This window comes from Podarcis pityusensis, assembly GCF_964106645.2.
Source record: "Podarcis pityusensis genome assembly, chromosome: 8".
NCBI classification, from domain to species: Eukaryota; Metazoa; Chordata; class Lepidosauria; order Squamata; family Lacertidae; genus Podarcis; species Podarcis pityusensis.
The window spans coordinates 24,242,315-24,256,122 of NC_138033.1; the positions used below are offsets into that span (position 1 = coordinate 24,242,315).

General features: G+C 45.5%; 1 long non-coding RNA gene across 1 annotated transcript; it reads right to left on the reverse strand.

Annotated features, from left to right (window-relative positions):
• Positions 1 to 5,783: 5,783 nt before the first annotated feature.
• Positions 5,784 to 13,641, reverse strand: LOC308482585. Its single transcript, XR_013989341.1, has 3 exons — positions 13,553 to 13,641; positions 9,274 to 9,463; positions 5,784 to 6,661 (listed from the first exon to the last, which is right to left on the reverse strand). It is a non-coding gene; the product is annotated as an uncharacterized lncRNA (long non-coding RNA).
• Between the last annotated feature and the right edge of the window lie 167 nt (positions 13,642 to 13,808).

Consider the following 13,808-nt stretch of genomic DNA (forward strand, 5'->3'; position numbering starts at 1 on the left):
CAAACAAAATGGCCCCCAGTGGCACTCCTAGCCTAGGCGGAAACCACATTTCCAGCTTCATGGCCTAGTCCCAAAACAAAACAAAATGGAGGAGGAGGAGGAGGAGGAAGAGGATCAGATCCCCGGCTTGGATCTGGTCTGGTATCACCACCAGAGAGTGTAATTGCTCCTCACTTGCAAAACTCATTTTGGGGAGCCGAGGGTCCAGAGCAAACGCCTCTGGCAGAATGAGGAACCAAGTGAAGCCGCAGTGCGCTTGTCCTAATTTCTCCTCTCTTGCACTTCACACTGCAGATGGCTCTCCCAGCCGGGTGAATCCCACAAGAGAATGATTTAACGTCTACGTGAGATGCAGCATTCCAACAAACGCAGCTATGCACAGCATAGAGACGCAAGGATATGAGGGGCAGCTTCACCTGTTGGTGCGCTGCCTGTCACATGTCTATTAAAAGAGCAGCAGTCCTTTCATGAACTTGATTAAAAAAAAAACAGCCAACACCTTGGTCAGTGATTTCCCTCTAGAAGCATTTATCTGTTGTCTCTTTAAGACTCACCTGGGATATCCAGAACCACCGCAGAACCTTCCAGCAGTAACTGGAAGTCTGGCTCCTTATATACATTCACCTGGTTAAACAGTAGCATACACTGCTGTCCAAAAAAGGAAGACAAAATGTATCACCAAAAGAAGAGGACAAAAGGACAAGAGATCTACATAACATTTGCATGTGCTAATAGATGCAAATGTATACATCACTATGATTTTGATAGAAATAGTTCTCACCATAGTGGGGATCCTAGGTGTCTGCTCAGCCTGCTGTCCTAGTGCTAATAGTTGATGGGCGACAGAAAATCCCCTCCTGCTCTCCCTTCTTAAGAACAGAGGAAGTGCTCTTGTACTGAGCCAGACCACTGCTCCGTTGAGCTCAGTATTGTCCACAGTGAGCGGCAGCAGCTCTCCAGGGTTTCAGGCAGGAAACTCTCAGGCTTATCTGAGACACTGCAGATTGAACCATGCAGTTCTTTATCTTTAAACCAAACTTGAACCAGACACCCCTTCATAGGAACAGAGGAAGCTGCCTTGTACCAAGTCAGACCACTAGCACTGTACTGTCTACACAGTTTGGCCAGGGTTTCATGCAGGAATCTCTGCAAGCCCTACCTGAACTTGCCTGGGATTGTACCAGGGACCTTCTGCATGCAACGCAGACTCTCTAATCAGTGAGCTACGTACCTTCCCCATAAAAGTAAGGATGCCTACAAATACAAAACTGTCCCTTAGCATCCCTTCAAATTGGAGGATTGCCCTCTGTAGCAAGACACAACTTTTGCAGCTGAAGTAGCAGTTGCCTGGCAAGCAGACAGACAAAGCCTTCACAAATTATTAGATCATAGAACTGTAGAGTTGGAAATGACCCTGAGGGTCATCTAGTCCAACCCCCTGCAATGCAGGCATCTCAACACACCATCCCCCATCCAATTTGAAACCATACCAAACCCTGCTTAGCTTTGCAAATGGGCTAGCAGTTTTATTGCTGCACCACTAGCAGGCCTCACCACAAATGTTTTTAGCAGGGCTATACCACTAGGGGAGGGGCTTCCCCTCCCATTCTGTGAGCGTTTCACAAGGCTGATTTACAGCAAACTCCTTTGCATGTTTACTCAGAAGTCAACCCCAGTCTATTCAATGGGTCTTACTCCCAGTTAGGTGTTGCCACAGGGTTGCAGTAGTAGCTTGATAGGCTACTTTTCAGGAGAGAAAAGAGGCAACATTCTGCTGATTTTTTGTTTTTGTTTTGTTTAGACCAAGGAAGATAGAGCTCTAACCTCTACATTAAAATAAAGAATAAAAAGTCTTAAATAATCATAATGGTTCTATAACATGGTATGCTTAAAAATTCAAAGGAGGCTTAAATGCTGCTCCATGTGAAATGTGCAGTTGTGTTACCGGCTGCTGCAACCCAATAAAATCCTTGTTTGAGAGAAGCCAACTGCAGCTTGGCGGTGGGGGTCATGTATTTCCTTTTGCTGGCAGGGACCAGAGTGTGCTTCTCTTCTGCTCTCCACTCCAAGGACAACTTATGGCTCGGTAGAAATGTAGAGAATTCCAACGAAAACAGAAAGAGGAGTGGAAATGGTCAATTTTCACTTATTTGCCTATGTCTGGAATGGAAATCAGTCCAGCAAATTTGATGGGCACTGGTTGCCATTGCTGCTTTCACTCCACCAACAAGACATTAATTGATTGCTCCCCCCTATTTGCATTTAGTTTGTATTGAAATGGAGGTGGAACGAACTAATTTACGTACATTATGGGAAAAATAACATTTTGGGGGCAGAAGGCAAACTGTAGTGGCATGGAAACAGTGCTGCTTGCGACAAAATTCAGGGAACAGAATAAGGTGCCTTCTTACAATCCTTTTGCTGGGTCACACAGCCCCCCTGGATAGCTGCCCTCGCCATTGCATCACAACATTGCTCCAGGATTGGAACAGGCAGAAAAATCAGAGTCATCTGTAGTATGATTTTTCATCCTATTTCTTATTACATCAGAACAGAATGTGCTTGATCATAATTGGGTCTGCCTGAATAATGCCCCGCCCCCTTTTGTTTTTGCATCAGGGGTCTCCTTTAACCAAACGTTCCCTTCCTGAAAAGAAGGGAAATGGGCAGCAGGCGGACCTGTCAGAGATGTCCTCCTAGCAGCACTGCTGAGTGAGCTGGGAGAGGAGAGCTAATAATTGCTCCGATTAGGCAGAATTCCCAGCAACAGAGGTTTCTTCTTTGCTGTCCCCCCACCGCCTTTCAGCGATAACCAAGAATAATATAATCCCCCTAATCCCTTCCCTTAGGAGATTGTGTTCCGCACACAAGGCAGGAAATGGTGGACAGCTTCTGCCTCCACCGATAACTCCAGCAATTTGGGCCCCCGTGGAAAATAAATGCCTTGAGTTGCTTTTTTCCCCTTTTTTTTAACAATTTGCTCTCTCATGATCTCCATGGATGCAGGATCCCTTTGAACCCCCTCTACCTACCTACACCTTTGCTAGCCTCCACAGGGTGACATTCTGCAAGCTGATGTAAAAGCAGAGACAACCCCAGCCCACTCACCGTTGCACCAGACGTGAGATTCCCTTAGAGCAAGGAAGGGGAACCCAAGGAGCTGCTTAGGATTGAATTAAGAAAGGTCACATCCACGCCATGCTTTTAAAGCACAGCACTGCCTCCCCCAAGAATCCTGGGAAATGTAGTTTACCCCTTTACAGAAGCACACTTCCTGGGGGTCTGTAACAAATTACAGTTCCTAGGATTCTTGGGGGAAGCCATGTATTTTAATTGTATGAGCCTGGAGGTGACCAAAGTTTGATAAATATGATATCCGCTGGAGAGTGCAAGTATTAGGGCTTGCAATGAGACCTTAAAACCTTTTAGATCAGAGCTATTTAGCAGCTCACATTTAGTGACTGTTTCTTGATCACCCAACCAGTTCTGCACTTCTCAGCATTCTGCCTAACCCTGAAATCACTCTGGTGATTCAGGGCCAATTCATATGCACATGGCAGGAGGGTAACCAGATGCAAAACAGGGCTCCTGCACCTGTGTAGAAGATGTATGTAGCTTGTCCTGCAAGCATAACCTGCTGAAATTTCCTCTTCCACATAATTATTAAAGGTGCAGAAGCCCCAGATTTCCACATTCCACATAACTATTAAAGGTGCACAAGCCCTTTACTATTTTGCATATGATCATCCAATGTGAAGGCAAGATGCCCTATGTTGGGGTTTAGGCAACCTTGGGCCCTCCAGTGGTTGCTGAACAACAACTCCCATCAGCCTCAGCAAGCTTGGCCAATAGCCAGGGGTGATGGAAGCTGTAGTTCAGAAACAGCTGTGGGGGGCAAAGGTTCCTCACATCTGCCACAGGTGCAGTGGAATGCACTAGGGATGTTTAGGGGCATAAATTCAGTGGGACGTCTTCCCAAGCTGTGTTGTGCATGCATCAGACACGCCTGCTTTTTCAAGTGTCAGAGAAAAGCAATGTGTTTTCTTGGGGAATTACTGCCTGATCCTGGGCACATATATTCCACTGAGTGCTCAGAACTGCATCCTTAGAACAAGGACACACCAATACATTTTGCAGGATGAGGAGGGGATGCAGAGGCTAGACACTCTATTTTGGCACCTGACGCAGAAAACCCCCCAAAGTACCTCTCCTTGGCAGGAAACAAAAGCCAGCAATAAGACATTAGACAAGTAGCCATTTGCTGCTGTTTTCATCAGTGGTGGATTTCTGGTTGGTGGGGCTCTGTGCACAACGCTTTTTAAGGGCCTTATTCATGGCAACCTAAACATAAACACTGATATTTCCAAATTAAGGATATACGAGGAGAATAATCAGGAAAAAGCGGGTATGATTATTATGGTGCCTCTGCACTGGGCTCCCCCCACTCCAACAGCTTGGGAGCAATCTCTGTTATATGGAGTGCAGGAAAGCATTGCCACATCCTCCCTTCACCCTCATGTTCCAACCTCTAAGGTAGCTGCCTGCTCCACATAAAAGCAGAACCAAAACAAACACAGCAGCAAAAAGACAATTGCTGGATTCCCATGTTTCTTCCTCCTCCACCACCCTTTCCAAATATCCCCTCAAGCAGCTGCCTGCTATGTACCTGGCAGGCAGCAAAATGAGCAACATGTGATTCTCATGCTTTCCACACCCCAGAAGAAGCTTTTTTAAAAAGTAGGTGCCGCCTAGTGCTCCATGTGGCTGACAGGCAGCAAAACAAAATGAATCAAGCAGAAAATAGGTGGATCCTGTGCTTTTTCATTTACCACATTCCAAAAACTCCTCCATAGCCAGAGCAGCTGCCTGCTGCTTGCTCCATCTGGCCAGCGGGCAGCAAGGCAAAGGAGAGGCAAATAGAGATTTATCTACCAGGTCCCAATTCTCATTTAAATACAGATTCAGTACCACAAGCTCTGGAGACATTGTGACACGCTGATGTGTAATGTTACGTATCTCATTAAACAGTTATTCCCCCAAATTTGCCACTGTGGGACATGTCCACCCGAAGTACCTATCCTCTCCCCCCACATCCTCACCAGCACATAGATGAAGTACATTTATACAGATACGGAAGTTTGCATTTAAAGGCAAATCTACCCATTTCCAAAACAACATGAGAACAAAAAACAGCCATCCTTCAAAATTCATACTCATCTGAACTTTGCGATGCAGTTCTCCAACCAGTCAATGTGTACAAAAATGCATCTATTAGGGGGAAGTGTGCATAAAAAAGAATCTATTCATTAAAAATAACAGGAAAATGCATTATATTAGGAGCTATTGCTTGCAAACAATGTGAGTGTTAGTCATACCCTGCTCTGATGGAGACAGCGAGTGGAACAGCAACTGGAATATATTCTTGTTCTTGATATCATTATATCCAATATATAATTTTATTAGTATATATTGTCTTACAATACATTATACAACTAAAGTGCTTTGAGTGTTACAGTGGTACCTCGGTTTAAGAACAGCCCTCGTTTACGAACTACAGTGGTACCTCAGGTTACATACGCTTTAGGTTACAGACTCCGCTAACCCAGAAATAGTACTTAAGAACTTTGCTCCAGGATGAGAACAGAAATCGTGTGGCGGCAACGCGGCAGCAGCAGGAGGTCCTATTAGCTAAAGCGGTGCTTTGGGTTAAGAACAGTTTCAGGTTAAGAATGGACCTCCGGAACGAATTAAGTACGTAACCAGAGGTACCACTGTATTTGGTTTAAGAACTCTGCAAAACCGGAAGTAGTGTCCCGGTTTGCGAAGTTTACTTCGGTCTAAGAATGGAAGCCAAACAGTGGAAGGGCACCGGCACCGGGAGGCCTCATTAGGGAAAGCGCATCTCGATTTAAGAAAAGACTTCCGGAACAAACTAAGTCCGTAAACCAAGGTACCATTGTATTTGAATAGAACAGCAGGGTGGATGGAGTATTAACTCTCATCTTAATCAGTAATCTTTTTGTAGTGTGAATATGAAACCTCCTTGTGCCATGCTGTTTGTCTGCATTACAAATGCCTCCCTTTTGCCCTTCTCGCCCACATTGATCCAGTGTTCACAGAAATAGCCTAGTGCACAAAGAGAGGCCGGGAAGTGTCATTTTTAAAAGAAAAGAAAAATTGCACATGAGGCCACTCTTAAGAAGCTGCTCCTACCGGCCAATTTGCTTCCCATGTCCTAAAGCCCACGAGATTAACTTTCTGGCCATTCCACCCCACTCTCCTTAATCTTTCTTGAGTTGTCGCCAGAGCCTCCAATTGGCAACCGGTACAGAAATGGGGGCTGCAAGACGGTGGCCATCCTCTTTGCTCTGCTCTTGAGACGCCATCAGCACAATGAACCCTTTGCTGGGAGCCCCTTGGCTGCCTGCAATGGCACAGACGCGGCTGGAGATTTTAGCTGCCTGGGTGAGGCGGATGAGAAGAGTCAGATGGAGGAGCTGCAGAACCACACATCAGGCCTCTGCCAGTCTCTTCCTCTCAATGACATACCCTTATCTCACTTCCACTCGATTTGCTGTCTGCTCTTAGTAGCCATGTGCAAGAGTCCATACCCAAGATCATCTGTCACAGATTAGTTACTCCTTTGCAACTTGCGACTGCTCTGCCAAAAAACCAAAAAAATTAGGGTTGCCAACTGACCTGGGGCCCAATGTATATTGACAGAGCTGAACAACTGTGCAAAAAGTGCAACACAGGATGAAGATTAAAAAACCTTAAAAACAAGCGTTATTTGCCTAGCACCTGAAAAGCAAGCAAAAGGGCAAAGTGTGTCTATCTGTGAAGGCTATGGCTTAAAAGCTTCTTTTGCTCACAACCACCCCCTGAATCAGTTTGCAATATTACTCAGAGAAGGCGTCAGGCTTGTTTCTAGGTTGGCCACTTACATATACCCAAAAAGGGAGGACACAGATTTGCACAAAATGTGCATTTACACACACACACACACACACACACACACACATGTGCACATTTAGGAATAGTTACCATAATTTAAACATTAAACTACATTTCACCATAGTGGGGAAAACGGTTACCTACTTGAATAAGTTTTTGTTTGCTCTTTAAAAAAAAACGCTTTCTTGTTTTATTTTTTCCCCTCCCTCTTTCTCTTGTTATGGTATTATCTGAAATGCTAGTTTAAAAAAAGTAAGAGATTGCCATTCCATTTTATGCAAAATAACAAAACCCTCCTTAGATTGCTCGGTTGCTTGAAAAGCTCAGCCCGGAGGAAGCCAAAATCTGTTCAGAGCAGAGGCCTTGGTAGCAGATGAAGACTGCAGTCTTAAGTACACTTACTAGGGTATAAGGCATGGGTAGGCAAACTAAGACCTGGGGGCTGGATCCAGCCCAATCGCCTTCTAAATCTGGCCCGCGGACGGTCTGGGAATTGCATGTTTTTACATGAGTAGTATGTATCCTTTTATTTAAAATGCATCTCTGGGTTATTTGTGGGGCATAGGAATATAGTCCGGCCCCCCACAAGGTCTGAGGGACATTGGACCGGCTCCCTGCTGAAAAAGGTTGCTGACCCCTGGTATAAGGCCTTTAAACGGTGGCCAGGTGCCTAACCTTACAGAAGACAGTCCTCTGCCTGAAGTCCAAGTCCTGTCTAAAGCTAAAGAACTTCAAGAGCCATGGGAGCTGGGTCCAACTCTTCTAGAGTTGGAGTTGTTGCAGTCAAAGCTCCCTTTCCCCGTATGTATCTAAGGATGCAGTCCTGCAGGGATTTACCTGGAAATAAGTCCAATTAAACTTGGTGCTGAGGTATATCCCAAGTATCTTTCATCAACCCCAGGACAAAACAAGAGAGGCACCTGGGAGCCTATTCCCTTCCAAAAACACCATATGCATAGCCAAAATATATTCCAGGTATCTTCAGTAGGATACATCAATCGGAATATCCAGCAAGTGTAACCATCAATCACCCTGTCAGTTAGGGGCTCACATACATTTCCTACCTCACAGGGGCTCTGTCTTCCCCCACCCACTGCTCTCGCTTCAGGATCCTTATGCAGGAAGCTGCCTGATACAGTCATACCTCTTGTTACGTTCGGTTCAGGTTACGTTCTTTCAGGATACATCCCGCGGCGACCTGGAAGTAACGGAACAGGTTACTTCTGGGCTTCACTGCTCATGCATGCGCGGGCGCTCAAAATGATGTCATGCGCATGCGCAGAAGCAGCAAACTGTGACATGCGCAGACGCGCAGACACGGGTTGCGTTCTGCTCATGTTGCGAACGGGGCTCCGGAATAGATCCCATTCGCAACCAGAGGTACCACTGTACTGAGTCAGACCACTGATTCATCTAGCTGAGTATTATCTTCACAGACAGGCAGTGCTTGTCAGGGTTTCTGACAGGGTTTGAACCTGGGACCTTCTGTGTGCAATGCAAGTTCCCCACCACTGAGCCAGAGCCCATCCCCTTAGGAAACCTGAAGGATAGCACACAAATCAATTTTTTTAAAAAACTAAGGCATCCCTAAAGTACCTCTGTTAAACATTGGTCTGTCTGCTCCCCTTTGAAATCCATTCAAGTTGGTGGACATCACTGTGTCTAGTTTAACTATGTACTATGTGAAGTTGTGCTTCCTTTTCTGTGTCATAATGGATCTCCTGCAATTTAGCTTCATCAGTTTCTAATATTCATCAGTTTCTAATATTTCTAATATTCATCAATTTCTAATATTATGAGAGAGAGAAACATCTCTCTGTTCATGCCCCTCCCATGAAGGGACTGGGGAGGAACTCAATTCAGTTCCCACTTAAAGTCAAATCTCCCTAAACTGCACTTTCCAAAACAATCTGAGAGCGGAAAACATGGTCATCATTTTAAATTTGCACTTGTCCAGATTTTTCAATGCAGTTTTTTTAGCCCAATGAAGTTTACAAAAATGCATATACTAGGGTAAAGTGTGCATATACATGCACACAATACTGGGGGGGGGATGCAAAAATGTGAATATTAGGCCAAAAAAAAAGTCTGTTAGGAGAAATGTGAACTAAAATGCTGGTGGATTTTCATGAGAATTTAAAGAAAAATGGCAAATTGTTGTTGAAATATGGAGCACTGAATTTAAGATTGAACAATATGAGACTATGAGAGAAACTGAAATAAATAGTTCCAAAATTGTCTGGGCTGGACGCATTAGCCTCCAAAACTCTCCCCTGCTTGGTCCTCGCTGGCCTCAAATCACAGATGCTTTGCTTGTACCTTATGGCTCATTTGGTATATTTCTCTCTGCCCAGGACTCTGTCTCGGAATTGAGCCACTGTGGAGGGAATGCCAAGGAAAGAAGAGGAGGTGGTGTCACTGTACCAATTCCACCCCCAGCCTCTCAAGAGCCTCCCAAGGTCAGTTGTCTTGCCTTTCATTTCATGGAGAAGTGACTGAGAAACTGGAGCTGTTGGAAGAATGACAGGAGAGAGAGAGTTTAGATTCAGCATGGGCAAAATGGGACAAGTGAGGGTTTCTGTAGCAATGAATAGCAGGACAGTCTCTACCACACAGAAGGACAAACTGACCTGCTTAAAGGGGATGCCATGAGGGTTGAGATGGGGGGGGGGGCAGATGGAGAAAATGTCAATGTAGTCAGTTAGAGTACTGCATTAGGACTGGGGAGACCCAGGTAGAAACTCACCTTCCCAATGGGTGGTTTGAGGCCAGTTATTATCTCTCAGTCTAACCTACCACATAGACTGTTGTGAAGACAAAAATCAGAGGAAGACCTTTACGATGCCTTGAGTTCCTTGCAGGATAAAAACGCAATAAAGGGTAAAATTTCAGGTACTTTCAGGTGTAGGGCTAGGCAATATTGGGTGTGTCGATTCAGAATGCCTCGCTTGCACCCTAAACAGAAGTACCCCATTCTGCATAACTTTGCTGCAGTTCCCACTTGTTCTCTCTAATAGTAAACTCGAATGGTTGAGGGCAGATCCATACTGTATACAGTGGTACCTCTGGATACGAACGGGATCTGTTTTGGAGCTCCGTTCGCATCCTGAAGTAAACGTAACACGTGACTGCGTTTCACCGCATTTCGCCGCTTCCACGCATGCATGTGATGTCATTTTGAGCATCTGAGCATGCGCGAGCCACGAAACCCGGAAGTAACGTGCTTCATTAGTTCTGGGTCGCCACGGAGCGCAACCCGAAAATACTTAACTTGAAGATACTTCATCCCAAGGTATGACTGTATTTAAAGCACATCTCACGTACATTTTTAAAGGACATGACTTCCCCCAAATAATCCTGGGAGCTATGATTTGTCCCTCACAGGAATGTAATTCCTAGCACCCTTAACAAAGACAGTTCCCAGGATCCTTTGGGGAAAGTCATGTGCTTTGAATGTGATTTGAATTTATGCTGTGGATCTGCCTTTGAACCCCTGTCAATACAGAAGTGGTAAGGAGCCACCCTGAAAGAAGGTGGTGGCTTCTACCTAACTCAGAAAGCATCCTAGGTACACAGAAATACAAATGTTTGTAGGTTCAAAGGCTTTTAAAAATCAAACAAGCAAGAAAACTGTCTGACAGGAACATAGGAGCTCCATTTAGTCAATGCTAAGCCATAGATTAGTGCTATGGGAACAAGTCTGGTGAGCCTTGGCCTCTTACCCTCCCACCTCCCTTTTCCTCTTTTGATATAGCAGTGAGTAGCACTTTGGAAGCATTTGTCTCTGTTTTCAACAAGCCGCAGTTTATAGTTATATTTTAATCACAACAAACTATGGTTAGTTTTAAGTATGGTTTGTCTGAACAAGCTTGAAATCATGCTTTAAAAACTCCAACTTATTTCTAAATACTAATATATTGCTTTAGTCTCTATGCCAAACATGTGCATTTCAGACTGAGATATGAGATGTTCATGTGTCCACTGAGAAGCAGTGAGGTGTGTTTGGTTTTTTGTGTGGAGGTTTGTGTAAAAAAGAGAGTCAGTTACACTTTCTATTTTTTAAAGGAACTTAATTTATGACTGTTTAAATTAGAACATTCCAGTCCAACAATCTGGGATTGGAATAGGAGTAGAAGCTATCCCCTGCAATAACCAGTGGATAAGGAAGAACAAATCTATTCAGTTTCAGTTTCTCATTTTTCCCAGTCTTAAAGTTTGTTCCCCACATTTCTGCACCCCTTTGTGATTTTTTAAAAGGTTCCTCATGAAAATTCATCAGCATTTTAGTGCAAAATTTTCCTGACACGTACATTTCTGTATGCAATTTGGCTTAATAAGCACACTTTTTGCAAATGACGTCCCCCTATATAATGCATTTCGTATGTCATTTTTACCAATTGTGCATTTTTGTTATTCAAACTTTCCTATAATGTAAGTTTTTCCCCCTACTCATTTTTGGGTTGGAGAACTGCATTGCAAAATTCAGAGATGAGTGCATTTCAAATATATTCTGTGTATTCAAATATATTCCGTGTCTTGTTTCAGGAAGTGTGAATTAAGAAGGTTTGTATTAAAATCCAAACTAAACCAAGTTTCTCTCCCATTCCTATGCCTGGCCTGGCATCAAGTAAATCAGAGGCCCAGAGAGAGGCCCTTGGGACTCTCTCTGGGCTGCACCCCTCACTAGCTGTGCTTCACACCCAACTATTTTTGCCTGTCTGATTTGTGCCCTTGAGCTCTGATGATGCCTCTTGCTAACCTGGATGGAAGATAGAGTCATGTGTGTGCAGGAAGCAGCCTAGTGTACAAAGGCAAAATTTACATATGTTGTTCTGCCCACTTTTGCCTCTAGCCCTGCCCACCACTGGCATGTGGTCCCCAGATGGGAATGTGGCCCTCAAGCTGTAAAATATTCCCACACCTGAAGTTAAGTGGATGCTTTCCATTGGCTGAGCAGAGCACCAGACATTTGACTGTCACTGCATAAGTAAAAGCCAGGAAGCATGCGGCATAGACTGATGACAATTGCAGTTACTCCCATAATGGGAATGCCTTCTCTGATAAGTAACTGGGAACCCATGCTGTCTTAGAATTTTTGTTTTTAAGCGTGCTCGCGAATAGACGTCAAACATAGGCACAGCGGGAAAGTTCTGGTGTTCACACTCAGCTAGTGGGTGTTTTGGTGTGGGAATCAATTTCAGCAGCTGCCTTAAGCTCAGTCTAACAGTTGCCCTAAGCAGGGTTATAACCAGTGTTTAAGAAACAGCATAGACAGTTCCAGGATTCAGGGTAACAGGAAATTGCTACAGACAACCTAATACCTCAATGCATGCAAGTATTTCACAGCACCCATGCAATGCCAGTATGAAAAATGCCAGACGATTTCCCCTCCATTTAATCTGGAGTCACCTAGATTTGCAAAAGTCTGCCAAGCCCATCAGCTGCAATGGCCCCATCATAGAGGTGCCATATTTCAACAAGTAAAAACCAGGATACCCCCAAAGTTGTAGATCTTTTTTTAGAATTCCCCCTGGACATCCATTCTGCCTTTGAAATCCCAATAATGTCAGGGAAATTCTGGACGTATGGCAGCCCTACCCTGTCAAATATCACCGACAAGGAAATGAGACGATTCAAAACAAAGATGCTTCTAGAGGGCTAGAAACCCTGTTTGTTCATTGCACTCAGTGGTGGAGCATATGCCCGTCCTGCCCAGGGTGGGCGTGCTCCCGAGGGGGGGCGTGACACAAAGGGTGCCCAACCAGGCACAGAATAGCCGCTCAGGTGCCCAGAGCGGTGCACGCACCCTGCAGCTGGGGGCAGAACAAGCCACTCATGGGGGCGCAGTGAGCTGCCCATGGCAGACATTCAGCTCGCCACCCGCCCGCGACTGCCAAGCCTCCCCCAAGCTGTCAAAACGAAGGGGGAATGCTGCCAGAAAAGTGAAACAGCCTCCCCCCTTACCCCAACGGCTTGGGGTAGGCTTGGGAGTTGTGGGCGGCCGGCGCACCGAATGTCACCCCCCTAAGTGAGGGCACCCGGGGCGGTCCGCCCCCACCGCCCCCCTTCCTATGCCCCTGATTGCACTTCCACTGTGAGCCGCATGAGGAATTGCAACGGACTTTCCAACACCTCAGAAGGAACAGGGCAATATACATCCCATTGTGAATGATGCCATGAACTCCTGGGAGGAAAGGCAGGATATGAATGCAATTAATTATGTCTTGTCCAGACCGAGAGGGCATAACTTAACCACGTGGGTAAGGAAGGGGCAACACACCTGATTGTGCCATTTTAGCAGCCTGTTTATTGTGACAATCAATTTTAAAATGTGTGCTAAATCACTTTCTCTTCCAAATGCCCTGAAAGATGCATTGAGCCAGCAAGTGTCTGGGCTCCCACTTTTGGACACAGCAATTGGACACTCAGCTCGAAAATTCCAAGGCTTTATTCCAAAAGTCAGCACACAGTTTAGGCCCAGCCTATCTGAAGCTTCCATATGAACCTGCCTGAGCTCTGGAATCGTTGGGGGAGGCCCTTCTAGCAGTCCCACCACCCTCACAGGAATGCTTGGTGAGTGTTCCGACCCCTGGCCTACCTACTGGCCAGTCAGTATGTCAAGTCCTCAGTCCAGGGTCCAAGCCGAGGTCCATCAACATTGGCAGTTGAGCAGACCCAGCACCTCAGCTCTGCTTCCCTTTGGTAGTTTGCATGCTGATTGCAGCATCTGGGCTTGACGAGGCAGGTGACCCTCACCTGTTCTAAGCCTGCTCCATCTGAGGAATCACACCCCTCCTTCCAGAGCTAGCGAGCCACACTTGGCCAGCTAGGGAGCTGGGCTGTGGACCCTTGCC